General features: G+C 41.0%; 1 protein-coding gene across 2 annotated transcripts in view; it reads right to left on the bottom strand.

Annotated features, from left to right (window-relative positions):
• The window catches only part of ikzf4 (IKAROS family zinc finger 4), a 165,158-nt gene extending 150,175 nt beyond the window's left edge, over positions 1 to 14,983 (bottom strand). For both annotated transcript variants that reach the window (XM_059955923.1, XM_059955924.1), the window contains exon 1: positions 14,421 to 14,983. The gene's annotated coding sequence lies outside the window, so the exon portion shown is untranslated. The remainder of the gene's footprint in view (positions 1 to 14,420) is intronic.
• Between the last annotated feature and the right edge of the window lie 212 nt (positions 14,984 to 15,195).

Here is a 15,195-nt window from a genome sequence, read left to right as displayed (position 1 = left end):
CCTTTCTCTCATGGTCCATTCTTCTCTCCCATCAGATTCCTTCATCTCCAGCCCTTTACCTTTCCCACCCACCTGGCCTCACCTGTCACCTTCCAGCTAGCTCCCTTTCCCGTCTCAACCTTTTTATTCTGGTGTCTTCCCCCTTCCTTCTAAGCGTTGGCACGTGGCCAAGTGGTTAAGGCTTTAGGCTAGTGATCTGAAGGTTGTTAGTTCAAGCCTCAGCTGTGTGTGTCCTTGAGCAAGGCACTTAACCACACACTGTTCCTGCACGTTTATAGCCCAGTGGCGGCGGTTGGTGCAGTATGGACAAGACTCAGTCCTGAAGAAGTGTCTCGGCCTGAAACATCAACTGTGTACTCTTTTCCATAGATTTTACCTGACCTACTGAGATCCTCCAGCATTTTGTGTGTGTTGCTTGGATTTCAGAATCTGCAGAATTTCTCTTGTTTGTACAAGGAAATAATAAGGGAACAGAATTGATGTGTTTGTTGTGGGGAGCCAGCATAGACCTTTTGAGTTTAATGGCCCCTTTCTGTACTGTACATTCACAGATATCTGATATGCTGAGTATTTCCAGCAACTTTTCATTCAGCTTTCCAGCATATGCAGCTTTTTGATTTTCAACCTACTTCAATATTTCATGGGAAGTTCATCAGCAAAAAAAAAGAAATCTGCCAGATGCTAATGCAAGAGACCAACTCAAGGTAACTGTCAAATTTGATAGAGGTGAACTTAGCAATCCTTACTTGTCAATCACAAATATATGTCCATGCCTTGGCCTGCTGGAATTAGCCTTCCTGTTCCATTACTATATGTGAGAGGTGATGTTACAGGAATAGATTATAGGCTGGCAGACTGGTGTTCTAATTATCTGCATGCCCTTCAGGTGAATCACCACCAGCAGCATACAAGTGAAGATGAGGGACTAGGTGGTTAAAAAAAAAGCTGCTGGTTGAACTCAGCAGGTCAGGCAATATCTGTGGAGGGAAATGGACAGTCAACATTTTGGGTTGAGACTCTTCAACTATTTGGGTTGAGACCCTTCAACTAGACTGAAAGAGAGGAGAGAGCAGAGATAGCCATAAGAAGCAAGGGGAAGTGATTGAGCAAGAGCTGGTAAGTGAGAAAGGGTCTGATTGGCAGATGGAGTCTGGTGGGGGAGGGAAGGGTGGAGACGGTGACAGAGATCGGGAGGTGATGAGTGAAGCCAAAGGGCTACAGCTTAATGGAATTTACAGGAGGAATGTGCGGAAAAAGGGAAAATAAGAAACTTACTTGGGGTGTGGATGGTCCAGAGTATATCAGAATGAGAGGAAGTGGGGGAAAAGCAGCAGACGGGGAGCAGGTAACATGGTACTAGAGAGTTCAATCCAGACAGAACACAAGGTGCTCTTTGGCCTCACCTTCGCTGTGGAGACGGCAAAGGACAGACAGGTTGGTGTGGGAATAAGGAGGGGAATTAAAATGGCTTGCAACCAGATAGTTATTATGAACGGATTACAGATGCATGACAAAGTGGTTGCCTATTGTGCACTTGGTCTCACCAGTGTAGAGAGGACACATCAAGAGCACCAAATGCAATAGATGAGATTGGAGAAGGTGCATGCAAGCTTCTGTCTCACCTGGAAGGGCTGTTTAGATCTTTGAATAGAGGGTGTAAGGACCAGTGTTAGATCTCCAACAGCTGCAGGCTAAAACGCTGGCAGAGAGAGGGCAGAGCTGGGCAAACTAAAGAGGCATAAAGTGTGGTTCCTGCAGAAAAGAGAACAGGGTGGGGACTGAAATATGGCACATTGTAGCTGGAGAAAATGTCAAAGAATGAAGTGCTAGATGTGGAGGTTGGTAGGGTGAAAGAGAAGGACCAAGGGAATGCTTTTCCTGTTCTGCCTTCAGGCAGTGGGCAGGGGTGTGTGGGGGAGGTGGTGTGTGAACAGAAGTGCAGGAAATGGAAGAGATGCAAGAGAGGGTCCATCAACCACAGTGGAGGTAGGAGTGAAGCCAAGTTTCCTGAAAAAGGATATATTAGATGCTGTGGCATAGAAAGCTTCATCTCAAGAACAAATGTGGCAGAGATGGAGAAATTGTGAAAAGGGCTTGGCATTGTTACAAGAGACAGTAGGAAGAGCAGTAGAAGTCAGTGGATTTGTATGTAACAGCTACGTAAACTCCAGAAACTTTAACTTCTAGTTTAGAAAATGTCAAAATAAGACGATTTCAGGACACCTCAGCCAAACTTCCTTCAGCTCCCAGTCAATGTGCACTTTCCAGTAGGAAGCAACAAACTATAGTTGGGAGCCAGATCACTTGCATCCTAACTATGCCCTCTCCAAACTGGTAGAAAGTTGAGACCAGCCATATCAACAGAAGACATCCTCCTTACAGCAAGCAATTTGCCAGGAACTAGAAGATAGCACTCTCAATTTGTTACATACACCTTCACTCAGTGCAATATATAATTCAACAGCTTTCTCCAATGACTAATTTGTACATGTGGTGCACAAGTGAGCCACATGGATTACAGAGCATTATAGACAATAGACAGTGGGTGCAGGAGTAGGCCATTCAGCCCTTCTAGCCAGCACCGCCATTCACTGTGATCATGGCTGATCATACACAATCAGTACCCCGTTCCTGCCCTCTCCCCATATCCCTTGACCCCGCTATAAGATATGTTACATGACATTATGTTACATTATCAGCAGATGCCAATCAAAAATAAGAGAAAATCTGTAGATGCTGGAAATCCGAGCAAAAAAACATAAAATGCTGGAGGAATTCACCAAGTCAGGCACCATCTATGGAAAACAGTATAATCGATGTTTTGGGCCAAGACCCAGATGCTCCACTAAAAAATAATCCAAAAATCAAGAAAAGAAAGCTTAAGAATGGTAAAATGTAATGTTAAGAAAACTTGGTTAGAGGCAAGTTTTAACAAGTGTTTAACAGGGGTGCAGTGGGAATGGGCTAATCATGGGAAATCAAATCATGTAATGGCAAAGTCAGAGGAAATTTGAGCGGTCTGGTAGCGTAGGGGTTAGTGCAACACTATTACAGCTTGGGGCATTCCGGAGATCGGAGTTCAATTTTTGCACTGTTCTGTAAGGAGTCTCTGTTTGTTCTCCCCATGGAATGTATGGGTTTTCCCCAGCAGCTATGGTTTCCTCCCACAGTCCAAAGACTTACTGGGTAGGTTAACTGGTCACTGTAAATTGTCCTGTGATTAGGTTAGAGTTAATTGGGGTTGTGGGGTTGCTAGGCAGCGTGGCTCAAAGGGCCAGAATGATATACTCCATGCTGCATCACTAAATAAATAAATAAACAAACAGAAACCCTGTACTGATGGAAACAGGTGCACAGTAAAGGAAATGAATACAGGCAATATCAGAAGATTTTAAAAACTAGAATTTTAAATGTAATACATCGGGAGCTGGGAAACCAGTGCAAATCACCAGCACAATGGAAGAACAAGGTTCAATGCCAAACAACTGTAGCAAAACTAAACAACAAACTAAGGCTGCTAATTGGCAGTACATAGTTATTAGTCTTTCACATTTAGCAACACCATTGATAGCAAATTATATGCTTCTGCCCCAAGAGACCATACTGCCATACACTTAAAGAGTGATTGCTCAGATAAAAGGGTTGAGTAATTCACATGGAATTGTAATAGAAAATTGTCTTTTTATTTTGCATCAACTGCAACTAAACCAATCTGCTAAATTAAATATGTTTCAATACTATGATTCAGCAAGTGATTGTCAATCTGCTTCTAGTTATTAGGTCTATCAACATCATTACACACACACACACACACACACACACACACACACACACACATATATATATATATATATATATATATAAAATATATACACACACATACACACCACACATATATAGATACAAACACACACATATACATATAAACACAAGCATCATCTTTTTAATGGCCTTTCAAGTTTGTTAAAGGATAAATTGTTATTAATGAACATAATATATTTGTTTACATCAACGATGCCACGATTTTCCAACCTTATTTTTTTCTGCTAAACCAAATGGTTATTCAGGAATGAAGGCAAAAATTTCAAGTCTCACAAGTAATATTTATTTTGGAAAAGGAGAGAATCAAATATCACATGACAACCATCTGATGTTAAGAATTTTTATGAATAACACACTTCAACCAAGTACAAATTCTGAAAGCAAACACTACTAGACTGTGTATTTATCCTGCAATTAGACAACTATGTCTCAATACTGCATACAGGCAGAAGCCAAAAAGCAAGGCACCAGCAGGGAGGACAACAAAGAGGTGGTCGTGGGAGGCAGAGAAGCCATTACAGGAATGCTTCGAGTCAGTGGACTGGGCCACGTTCAAAGATGCAGAGAATCTGAATAAATTTTCCATGGTGATCACGGACTTTATAAAGACACTCATGGACGAGTGTGGCCCCACAAAGTCATTCAGTTTTCTCCAGCCCTGGATGAACCAAAAAATCCACAATCTGCTGAGGACTAGGTTGGTGACATTTGCATCAAGTGACCAAGAAAAGTACAAGAGGTCCAGATATGACCATCAGAAAGCCATCTCACATGCAAGGAGAAAATTCCAGACCTAACTTAAATCAATAAAAGATGATCGACTACTGTGGCAGGACTTGAATGTTGTTATCACCTCTTACAAAGTAAAACCAGCAACAGAATGTACAACAAGATTTAGCTCCCAGATAAGCTCAATGCCTTTTATGCTTGCTTTGACCAAAAGAACATGGAGGCACCTCAAAAACTCCCACAGCCCCAAACAACTCTATGATTTCAGTCTCTGAGGAAACTGAACCCATGGAAAGCATCTGGCCCAGACAGTGTACCTGCCGAGTACTGATGACCTGTGCTAATCAACTGGCTGGTGTGTTTACTGACATCTTGAACCTCTCGCTTCAGCAGTCTGGGGTAACTACCTTCATCAAGCAAGCTTCAATCATACCAGTGCCAAAGAAGAGCATGGTAACCTGCAATCATCCAGAAACACTTATATCCACTGTCAAGTAGTGCTGCGAGAGGTTGGGCATGAAGCTCGTCAATTCCTGCCTCAGGAGTGACTTGGATCTTCTTCAATTTGCCTACCAGCACAAGAGGTCAACAGCAAATGCCATTTCATTGGCTCTTCACTCAATTCGGGAACATCTGACAGTAAAAATAAATACATTATGGTGTTCTTCATTGACTACAGCTCTGCATTCAACACCAATACTAAGTACAACTCCAATGCCATATTTAAGTTTATTGACGACACCATGTCATTGACTCAATCAAAGGGGTGATGAATCAGCATACAGGAGGGAGACTGAAAATCTGGCTAAGTGGATGCCACAGCAACAACCTCTCACTCATGTCAGCGAAATCAAGGAGCTAATTATTGACTTCAGGAGGAGGAAACTGGAGATCCATGAGCCAGACCTCATCAGGGGATCAGAGATGGAGAGTGTCAGCAAATCTAAATTCCTCAGTGTTATCATTTCAGAGAACCTGCCCTGGGCCCAGCTTGCAAATGCATTACGAAGAAAGCACAGCATCACCTCTACTTCTTTAGAAGTTTGCAAAGATTCAGCACGTCATCTAAAACATCAACAAACTTCTATAGATGCACAGTGGATAGTATCCTGACTGGTTGTATCACAGCCTGGTTGGAAAGCAGTATTTTTCCAGGTTATTCTGTTTCAATAACACTAATTTTGATCACAGAGTGACCAAACAACAACTAAGGTCAAAGAAAATATATCCAAGAGCTAAATGATATAGCATATATTGTGAAAATAGGTGTTTCAGCTGGCACTGAAACATATGACCTTCCCACTATTCAGGACATTTACAAAGACAGGTATGTAAAAAGGGCACAAAGGATCATTGGAGACCCAGGTCACCCCAATCACAAACTGTTCCAGCCGCTACCATCCGGAAAACAGAACTGCAGTATAAAAGCCAGAACCAACAGGCTCCGGGACAGCTTCTTCCACCAGGCCATCAGAATGGTTAGTTCATGCTGACGCTACTGTATTTTTATGCTATATTGACTAGCCTGTTGTACATAATATTTATTCTAAATTACTATAATTGCACATTTGAACGTAGACAACGGTAAGGTTTCTACTCATGTATTTGAAGGATGTAAATAATGAAGTCAATTCAAATCAAACATTAAATGAACTACAAACTATACTCCATTGTTGAACTTTGTCAGGTATCCTGTATCTTTTTTTTAAACAAGTCAACAGAAGTAGCATCAAAAGTGAATTCAACCTTGCTTCCAGTGATCCAGGAAATGCAATCAGATTTGCCTATCTGCCTGCTACCAAGTGTCTTATTCCCCAGTATAGGTTAGCCCTGATGCAGTCTCTGCCACACTCTGGGGCAAATGCTATTGTTTTAATTAGTAAAAACTCTAGAGTAGGAACATCTGCTGCTCAGGAAGACAATGGTGGTTCCCCCAAAAAGGACCCATCTTGGAAATTCTGAACATAGGCTTTGATTTCAGAAAATATTGAGACTTCAGTAGCTCACAGAGGACTAATAAAGCCAAGCAAGCTACACCAGACTTATATTGTGCAAAATAGTTTCAATTAGCCAAGGACAAGCACCAGATCTTGGCAAGACAGCCTCACAGTTTCAACAAGGCCCTGTCTTCCTAACTTTGCTTTTCCAATGTGCTCAAAGACATACTGCCAATGGGGGGGGGGGGGGGGGAGAGGAGGTCAACCAGTCATTATTTAGTCAGATTCAGCATTAAGCTGCATCCAAGCTGCTAACTTGCTTTCAATTAGGTCCAATTGACAAGGTTCATCCACAATTACTGCTTCTGTCCTCAAAACCAGAAATAAATAAAATCTGGAAGTACATTATAAAAACAGAAATGCTGGAAATACTCAGCAGGTCAAGCTGCATCTGTAAACAGTAAAAGGACATTTCAAGTTGATGACCTGACAGTCATGCTAACAAATTCACTTCTGAGTGTTTTTTTAAACCCTCGCCATTTATATATCTTTTCCAACCATGCACCCTCGATCAAAATAATCCAACACACCCCAATATCTTGGAGGCCAGGCAAGGCCTGACACCCTGTTTACACAACAAATTATCTACTTAAACGATTTGCTATCCTCCTCAACATGCTCATAGTGATTTCAAATGGAGCTCTAAAACAGAGACTACTACCTCAACTGCCTCGTGCTATTTACCAACTGCTCACTGTGAAATGTCCCTCTGATCTTTTTGAGTCCTAATCCTCATCCTCTATCCACTTTCCAGTTTCCCTACCACCTCTCGAATTTCTAAGTTCAAAGTACATTACCTATACTGTATATAACCTTGAGATTTGTTGTCTTCTTGCAGCTGCATAACAAAGAAACACAATAGAACACACAAAAAAAACCTGTACAAAGACTGTCAAATACCCAATGTGCAAAAAAACAAAATAGCACATAAAACATTAACCACAAAGTCCCAAAAGTTCACAAGAGCCATATCTCCCTATGATCAGATTTAAATACACTAAATTACCAGCTATTCAACTTTCCTTTCTGGCCTCATTCTAATTTGCAACACAAGTAATTCCAAGCCCCATCCTCAATTTCCTCTCTTACACTTGATAAACTAATCTTTTTCTAGCAGACACGTCACCTCCCAAATTCACCTCCACGCCTGCCTTTCCCCTAAATCTACATTTATATTTTGCCAATAAAGGTTTCCACAAATTCCAAAGAGGTAGAATAGCCAGAATCAGTTTCAAATGGCATCCTGCATCACTAAGACTGTATGTTTATTATCAAGGTTGACAATCCCATCCATATCCAAACTCTCTCCTCCACAATGCGGGTCATTAGGAGTTCTCTCACTAGTTTCCACTCTTACCTATTCCAATCAGTCCTGATGAAGGGTCTCAGCCCGAAGCATTGACTGTTTATTCCTCTCCATTGATGCTGTCTGACCTGCTGAGTTCCTCCAATATTTTGTGTGCGTTGTGCCAGGCTTCCACACAGTGTTGCTTCCAAGTATTGCAATACTGAGCTTTCAAAACCAGTCGAATAGGTTACGTGAAAGTTTGGTGAGGGGCACAAAATGGTGGCATTGTAAGGAAAAATATTTTATACATGGATCAGGAAGGAGTTCTATACAATGGCAATGAATGGGGAATGCTTTGATCTATTCAATTTCTTTGAAATGGGAGTGCAGGGCAAGTCCTTTGTTCCACTAGAATTATAAGCTTTGATCATATTTCACTAGAGACTGAAGTCAACCAAATGGCATATTAAAAGGTGCAGTTTTCTGGGCAATAGCACATCAGTCAACCATCCAGGACATAAGAGTTAAAGTCTTACATGGAGAATTGTAGGACACCAAGGTGTGCAGTAGAATAACAGGATCTGGGAATACAGGTCCATAATTCCTTGAAAGTGGCATCACAGGTAGATACAGTTGTAAAGAGAACTTTTCACACATTAGCCTTGATCAAATTTGACCTCACTAACATCTTAAACAACTTCAGCATAACATTCCAAATCTGAAGTATTATGTGCAGTTCCAGTCGCCTACGAACAGGAAAGATATCAAGCAGCTTGAAAGAGTCCAGAGAAAATTCACACAAATGTTGCCGGACTTGAAGACCTGATTTATAGGGAAAGGTTGAATAGCTGGAGCAAAAAAGAATGAGGGGAGATCTTATAGATGTATACAAAACTGTGAGGGTATAGATAGGATGAATACTTACAGGCTTCCCCCCCCCCTCCTCAGGCTGGGTGAGACTAGAACTAAAAGTCATAGGTTTAGGGTGAATTATGAAGTATAAGGGGAATCTGAAGGGAATTTCTTCACTCAGAGGATGGTACAAGTGTGATATCAGCAGAAGTGGCAGATGTCAGAATCAGGTTCATTATCACTGGCATGTGATGTGCAATTAACTTAGCAGCAGCAGTTCAATGCAATACATAATCTAGCAGAGAGAGAAAAGTAATAATAAAAATAAAATAAAACATAACAATAAATAAGTAAATCAATTATCTATTACTGTATATTAAAAAAAGTGAGGTAGTGTCCAAATTTTCAAAGTCCATTCAGGAATCAGATGGCAGAGGGGAAGAGGCTGTTCCTGAATCGCTGAGTGTGTGCCTTCAGGCTTCTGTACCTCCTACCTGATGGTAACAGTGAGAAAAGGGCATGCCCTGGGTGCTGGGGGTCCTTAATAATGGACACTGCCTTTCTGAGATACTGCTCACTGATGATGTCCTGGGTACTTTGTAGGCTAGTGCCCAAGATGGATCTGACTAGATTTACAACTTTCTGCAGCTTTTTTCCATCCTGTGCAGTAGCCCCTCCATACCAAACAGTGATGCAGCCTGTCAGAATGCTCTCCATGGTACATATATAGAAGTTTTTGAGAGTACTTGTTGACATGCAAAATCTCTTCAAGCTCCTAATAATGTATAGCCGCTGTCTTGCTTTCTTTATGACTACATCGATGCGTTGGGAACAGGTTAGATCCTCAGCGATCTTGACACACAGGAACTTGAAACTGCTCACTCTCTCCACTTCTGATCCCTCTATGAGGATTGGTATGTGTTCCTTCGTCTTACCCTTCCTGAAGTCCACAATCAGCTCTTTTGTCTTACTGATGTTGAGTGCAAGGTCGTTGCTGTGACACCACTCGCACTAGTTGGCATATCTCACTCCTGTATACCCTCTCGTCACCACCTGAGATTCTACCAACAATGGTTGTATCGTCAGCAAATTTATAGATGGTATTTGTGCTATGTATGCCTAGCCACACAGTCATGGATATAGAGAGAGTAGAGTAGTGGGCTAAGCACGCACCCCTGAGGTGCGCTAGTGTTGATCATCAGCGAAGAGGATATTTTATCACCAATCCACACAGATTGTGGTCTTCCAGTTAGGAAGTCAAGGACCCAATTGCAGAGGGAGGTACAGAGGCCCAGGTTCTGTAACTTCTCAATCAGGATTGTGGGAATGATGGTATTAAATGCTGGGCTATAGTCGATGAACAGCATCCTGACGTAAGTGTTTGTGTGGTCGAGGTGGTCTAAAGCTGTGTGGAGAGCCATGGAGATTGCATCTGCCATTGACCTATTGTGACAATAGGCAAATTGCAATGGGTGCAGGTCCTTGCTGAGGCAGGAGTTCAGTCTAGTCATGACAAACCTCTCAAAGCATTTCATCACTGTCGACGTGAGTGCTACCGGGTGATAGTCGTTAAGGCAGCCAACATTATTCTTCTTTGGCATTGGTATAATTGTTGCCTTTGTGAAGCAAGTAGGAACTTCCACCCATAGCAATGAGAGGTTGACAATGTCCTTGAATACTCCTGCCAGTTGGTTGGGACAGGTTTTCAGAGCCTTACCAGGTACTCCATCTGGACCTTCTGCCTTGTGAGGGTTCACCATCTTTAAAGACAGTCTAACATCAGTCTCTGAGATCACAGGGTCATCAGGTGCAACAGTCTAACATCAGTCTCTGAGATCACAGGGTCATCAGGTGCAACAGGGATCTTCACAGCTGTAGTTGTGTTCTCCCTTTCAAAGCAGGCATAGAAGGTGTTGAGTTCATCTGGTAGTGAAGCATCACTGTAACATTTAAGAGAAGGTTGGATAGAAACATGGATAAGAGGGGTATAGAGGGCTATGGTCTGGGTGCAGGCAGATGGGATGAGGCAAAAAACCAGACTGGCATGGACTCAATAGCCTGTTTCTATGCTGTAGTGCTCCAAGTTATTATCACCCACACTATAGTCAACTGGAGAATTGGATTTGTTTATAATGAGAGAACAGAGGTCACAGTCAGACACAGACACTAGATCTGAAACTACTTTGACTCTAAGAGTGGAGTGGCTGTACATTTAGAAAAAGCTACATAATAAGAACAATGATGGCAGGTAGCAATAAAAATGGGCAGGGCAAAAGGGACAAAACTCCACGGAACAACAGAGCTGCGAGATGGGCAGTTCTTCAGTGGAAGAGGCAATGAATTAAATAAAAATAAACTGATTATCAAAAAAGACTGAGCATTATCAAACAAAAATTGAAGCAAAGAACAAACGTTTGGATAGGTACATGGACATAAGGAGGATAGAGGGATATGGATATGGTGTAGGTAGAAGGGATTATTGTTTGGGTATCTTTGATTTGCTTTTTAGCTGTTTCGGCACAGTATTGTGGGCCAAATGGCCAGTTCCAGTGCTGTTTTCTTCTATGATCTACATTATGTTTTAAACACCACAGATATCTGAAATCTAAAAGGGGAAATATTCAATCAGTATTTAAGTTTGATGACTTCAAAACATAAATGAAAGTTAATTTTACTACAACGTTGACAAGTTTAATATACACAATATTAAATTTTAAACCACGGGCAATAATTTTTTTTCAACAGCAAGAGAAAAATCATACCACTGCATACCCCTATTAACTTTTTCCATTTTAAATTTCTGTGGTTACATTGACAAAGTGGAAAATCCTCCATGTAAACATCACAATGCAATTACACCTCATCACCAATGGCAGCATTGCAGAGCGCTACCACTAAAAGTGTGCACCCTCAATGTGACAATCTATCCAGCCAAGGGTCTGCCGACAAGAATTAATGAATTTAAAAACGAATACGATTACATCTGCCCATCCTGGTCAAATTACTGCCCACTCCACCAAAAAAATGTACTTGGTTTCAAATGTGTGCACATCATACTAGAGTGACTTGCAGCTTTAAAATGTAAAATCAAAATTATAAGAACAAAGGAACAAGTAGGAAGTCAATAGGAAAAAAAAGAGGGATACATCAGCAGCAAGTTTTTGTTCCAGGCAGCACAAGCACTTCATTCACCTAAGGCAAGTACAAAAACAGAGAATATACTCCTTACAGTTTTAAATCAGCATTTATCTTAATCATACATGTGCAATCCTCAGCTGAGCTGAGACCTGATCATTGAAATGTATTGCTGTGTTCCTTGGCAACAGGAATACCAATGTGGTAAATAGTCATCAAATTGCTGCTCCAACATTGAATATAGCAGACCATTACCCAGAACTAACTGACTGAATGCTAATATAACCTGATTGTCAGTCCTTGATCTTAACCAAATAGAAATCAACTATAACCACACTGTGGAAAACCTTTCCCACTGCTGCCAACTTCAATCACCATTTACTTTCATCCACAGTACTTGACAAACCACTGTTAGGAACAGAGTTCAGAAATAACAGCAAATATTTCAGGAACATGATGAGAATATTGCACAGCACACCAGCAATCACTCCAAAATATCAGTGAAATTTACTTTAGCGCTACAATCACAAAGACTTTGGGGTGATACAACATACCAACAGAAGATGTTGCTGAAGAGACCTTAACCAAGCAACACAAGTTGTCATCTTGTGATATTCTAACAAGTTAGTAACACTGCAGGGAACATTTCTAAAATCATAAAGCAATACTGTTCCCAATTGTTGCTTCCATCAATAGAATAATAAAAGCTTTTTGTAAAACTTTCATTAACGTTGAAATTTATAGTAGTTACACAAAAAACAGGGTACCTAGTTCCATTTAATAGCTTTATTGTGTTTGCCAACAGGATATACATTTTTGAACCCAATACAGGACTATTTTAGTCATAAAGACATACTGCACAAAAACAGCCTTCTCAAGCCCACCCATTTATATTAATGTAACACTAAACACATCTTTAAGAATTCTCCCCACATTCCCATCAACTCCCTACACACTTGGATAATTTACAGTGGTCATTCAACCAACCAACCTGCACACCTTTGAGATGTGGGAGGAAACCTGGGAAAGATCCATGCAGTCACAAAAAGAACACAGAAACTCCAAAGAGACAGCACCTAAGGTCAGGACTGAATCTGGGTCTCTAGTATTGTGAGTAGCCCTACCAGCTACATTTTTACTCCAGCTTCTGAAACCTTACTGTCTCTGTCACTTATACCACAGATCCATAATGCCACATTTAAACTCAATCAGCTAATGGAGGGCGATTCAAATTTGGCAACTGCCTTAAAGACGTGCAGAGTGATACAGATGTGTGGATATTTAAAAAAAATTAAATTTTGTACTCAGAAACCAACATGTAATAAAAGCAATACATAATTTCTGAGCACTTAGAAAAATATGCCACTTGTGATGTGAATACTTATCAATCCATAATACCGAAATAGAGTTGCTATAATTTAGATATCAAAACCTTAACAAACAACAGAATGCAAGTTGAAACTTAACAATGAAAATGAACTAGCTGATCACAGGGAAAGCATGTCACATTTCACATCTCAATTCCATTGTTTTTGTTTGACTATTTGTAACTACCAGTTACTAAAACTACATACAAATGCTGGGCAGTATGTTCATTATATAATGCAGTTGCAATATGGGAGTTTCAGCTTTACATAATTTATTCAAAAATGCCTTCTAAGGGGATTCGTCCATGATACTTGCATAACCAAAACATCAAAATTACATAGATATGCAGATTTTGACAATACTGCATTTAGATCTTAAGTATGGAACCTTCACCATGCAAAACTTAAGATTTCATTCTACATTTATTGAATTGCCAATAGGCGAGTGTTTGCTGTCACACAAAAAGGCCTCATTCTGGGCAACTGAACAACCGGGGGAAGGAGGGAGAGAATACATACGTAAGTCACACAAAACAACCTTTCTAAATGGATCTTATGTCCATTCTGAATAATTACCGTAGTTAAAACTGCACTGCTGCTGGCTTTAACTTCTCTGAGGGAGATCTTCATGACTGACAACACACCTGCAGCACTCAATAGCTACAGGTCTCAGAGCCATTATCGCTATCATTGGATTCCTCTGGGGAGAAGGACAGATTAACTTACAACAACACCTATAACTCCACTACAGCAGAACCACACTTTCAATTAAATTAGACACACATTCTTTTTATTATGAACCCATTGTAAACTCACACTAATTGCGCCAGACATCCCGCCCCTAGTTCAACAACTGACAGTGTCTTTGTCCAATCACTGTACTAATATTCCCCAGAGGCGCCAATGACCACAAAGGAAAGGCGGGACCTCCGGTAGCAGGTGCGGTTGACTAAGAAAAGCCGACAAATGCCTCCAAATTCAATTTCAAATCACACTTCAGTGTTTAAGAAAATTGAAAGAGCATTGCAAACAAGGTAACAAGATTCGTTATTAAAGCAGGTATATTCCTAAAAGGAATACTTGCTTCTTCCCTCAAAAAAAATAATAGTGAAATAAACCTTAGGCCCTGGGTTCGTTCTCTTGACAGCGCGACGCACGCCGACATTTTATGGACCGTTGGGGTTAGGAACAGAACATCCCCTTTCTAACGGATTAAGATCCAGTTTTTACCTCAAGAATTAACGTTTACGAGTACAGCGACATTCCCTCGCTCAGCTTCGAGCGATTGAATTCCAGTCAGCGAACAACTTCCGCCATAACTTCCGAGCGCCAGGGAAGCGAGCGGAGAGACCAAAAACCGATTCATAGCACCATCAGGCCGAGCGGTCGAACTCCACCACATCCATTCATTCCGGGAACAAGGGCAGGGAGCAGATTGCGGAAACAAAGATAGTTATGGGAACCAACGCCAATCACCGGAATTCTGAAAGACATCACACTCGATCTCGTTTCGACGTCAGTAAAACACTGTTTCCAGTGAACCGAGACCGAAAATCCAAAATCTCTTCTCTGTATCCATTAATTCTGGATAATTAAAAGAGTAGATTTAAAACAATCCCACAAGTTTTACAGGTCAAGTTGCCCAAACAGAGCTTCAATGACCGAATTAATTACATCAATATCAGGAGAACCAATTAAAAACTGGGATTGTAAAGTAAGGAGACTGGTTGGGAAGTGAACAATAGACAACACTAATCTGAGACAGTATGGTGTAGAATGGCCTCTTATGTGAACCAACTACCATAAAGTATAAACATCTATCCCTTGAATCCACCGTTAGTCAGACTGGACTGGAAATGGGATATTATCATCACTTCAACCTCTTATCTAAGAAACTGCTGACGCTGGGGCAAAATAAAACTCCAGGAGGAACTCAGCAGTTCAGCCAACATCTGTGGAGCAGAGGGATAATTGATGTTTCAGTTTGAGACTCTGCTTAAGGGCT

The sequence above is a fragment of the Hypanus sabinus genome, chromosome X1 (genome assembly GCF_030144855.1).
Source record: "Hypanus sabinus isolate sHypSab1 chromosome X1, sHypSab1.hap1, whole genome shotgun sequence".
Classification (NCBI taxonomy): Eukaryota; Metazoa; Chordata; class Chondrichthyes; order Myliobatiformes; family Dasyatidae; genus Hypanus; species Hypanus sabinus.
Note: the sequence above shows the minus strand (reverse complement) of the source record. Positions and strands in the feature narration are given on the sequence as shown.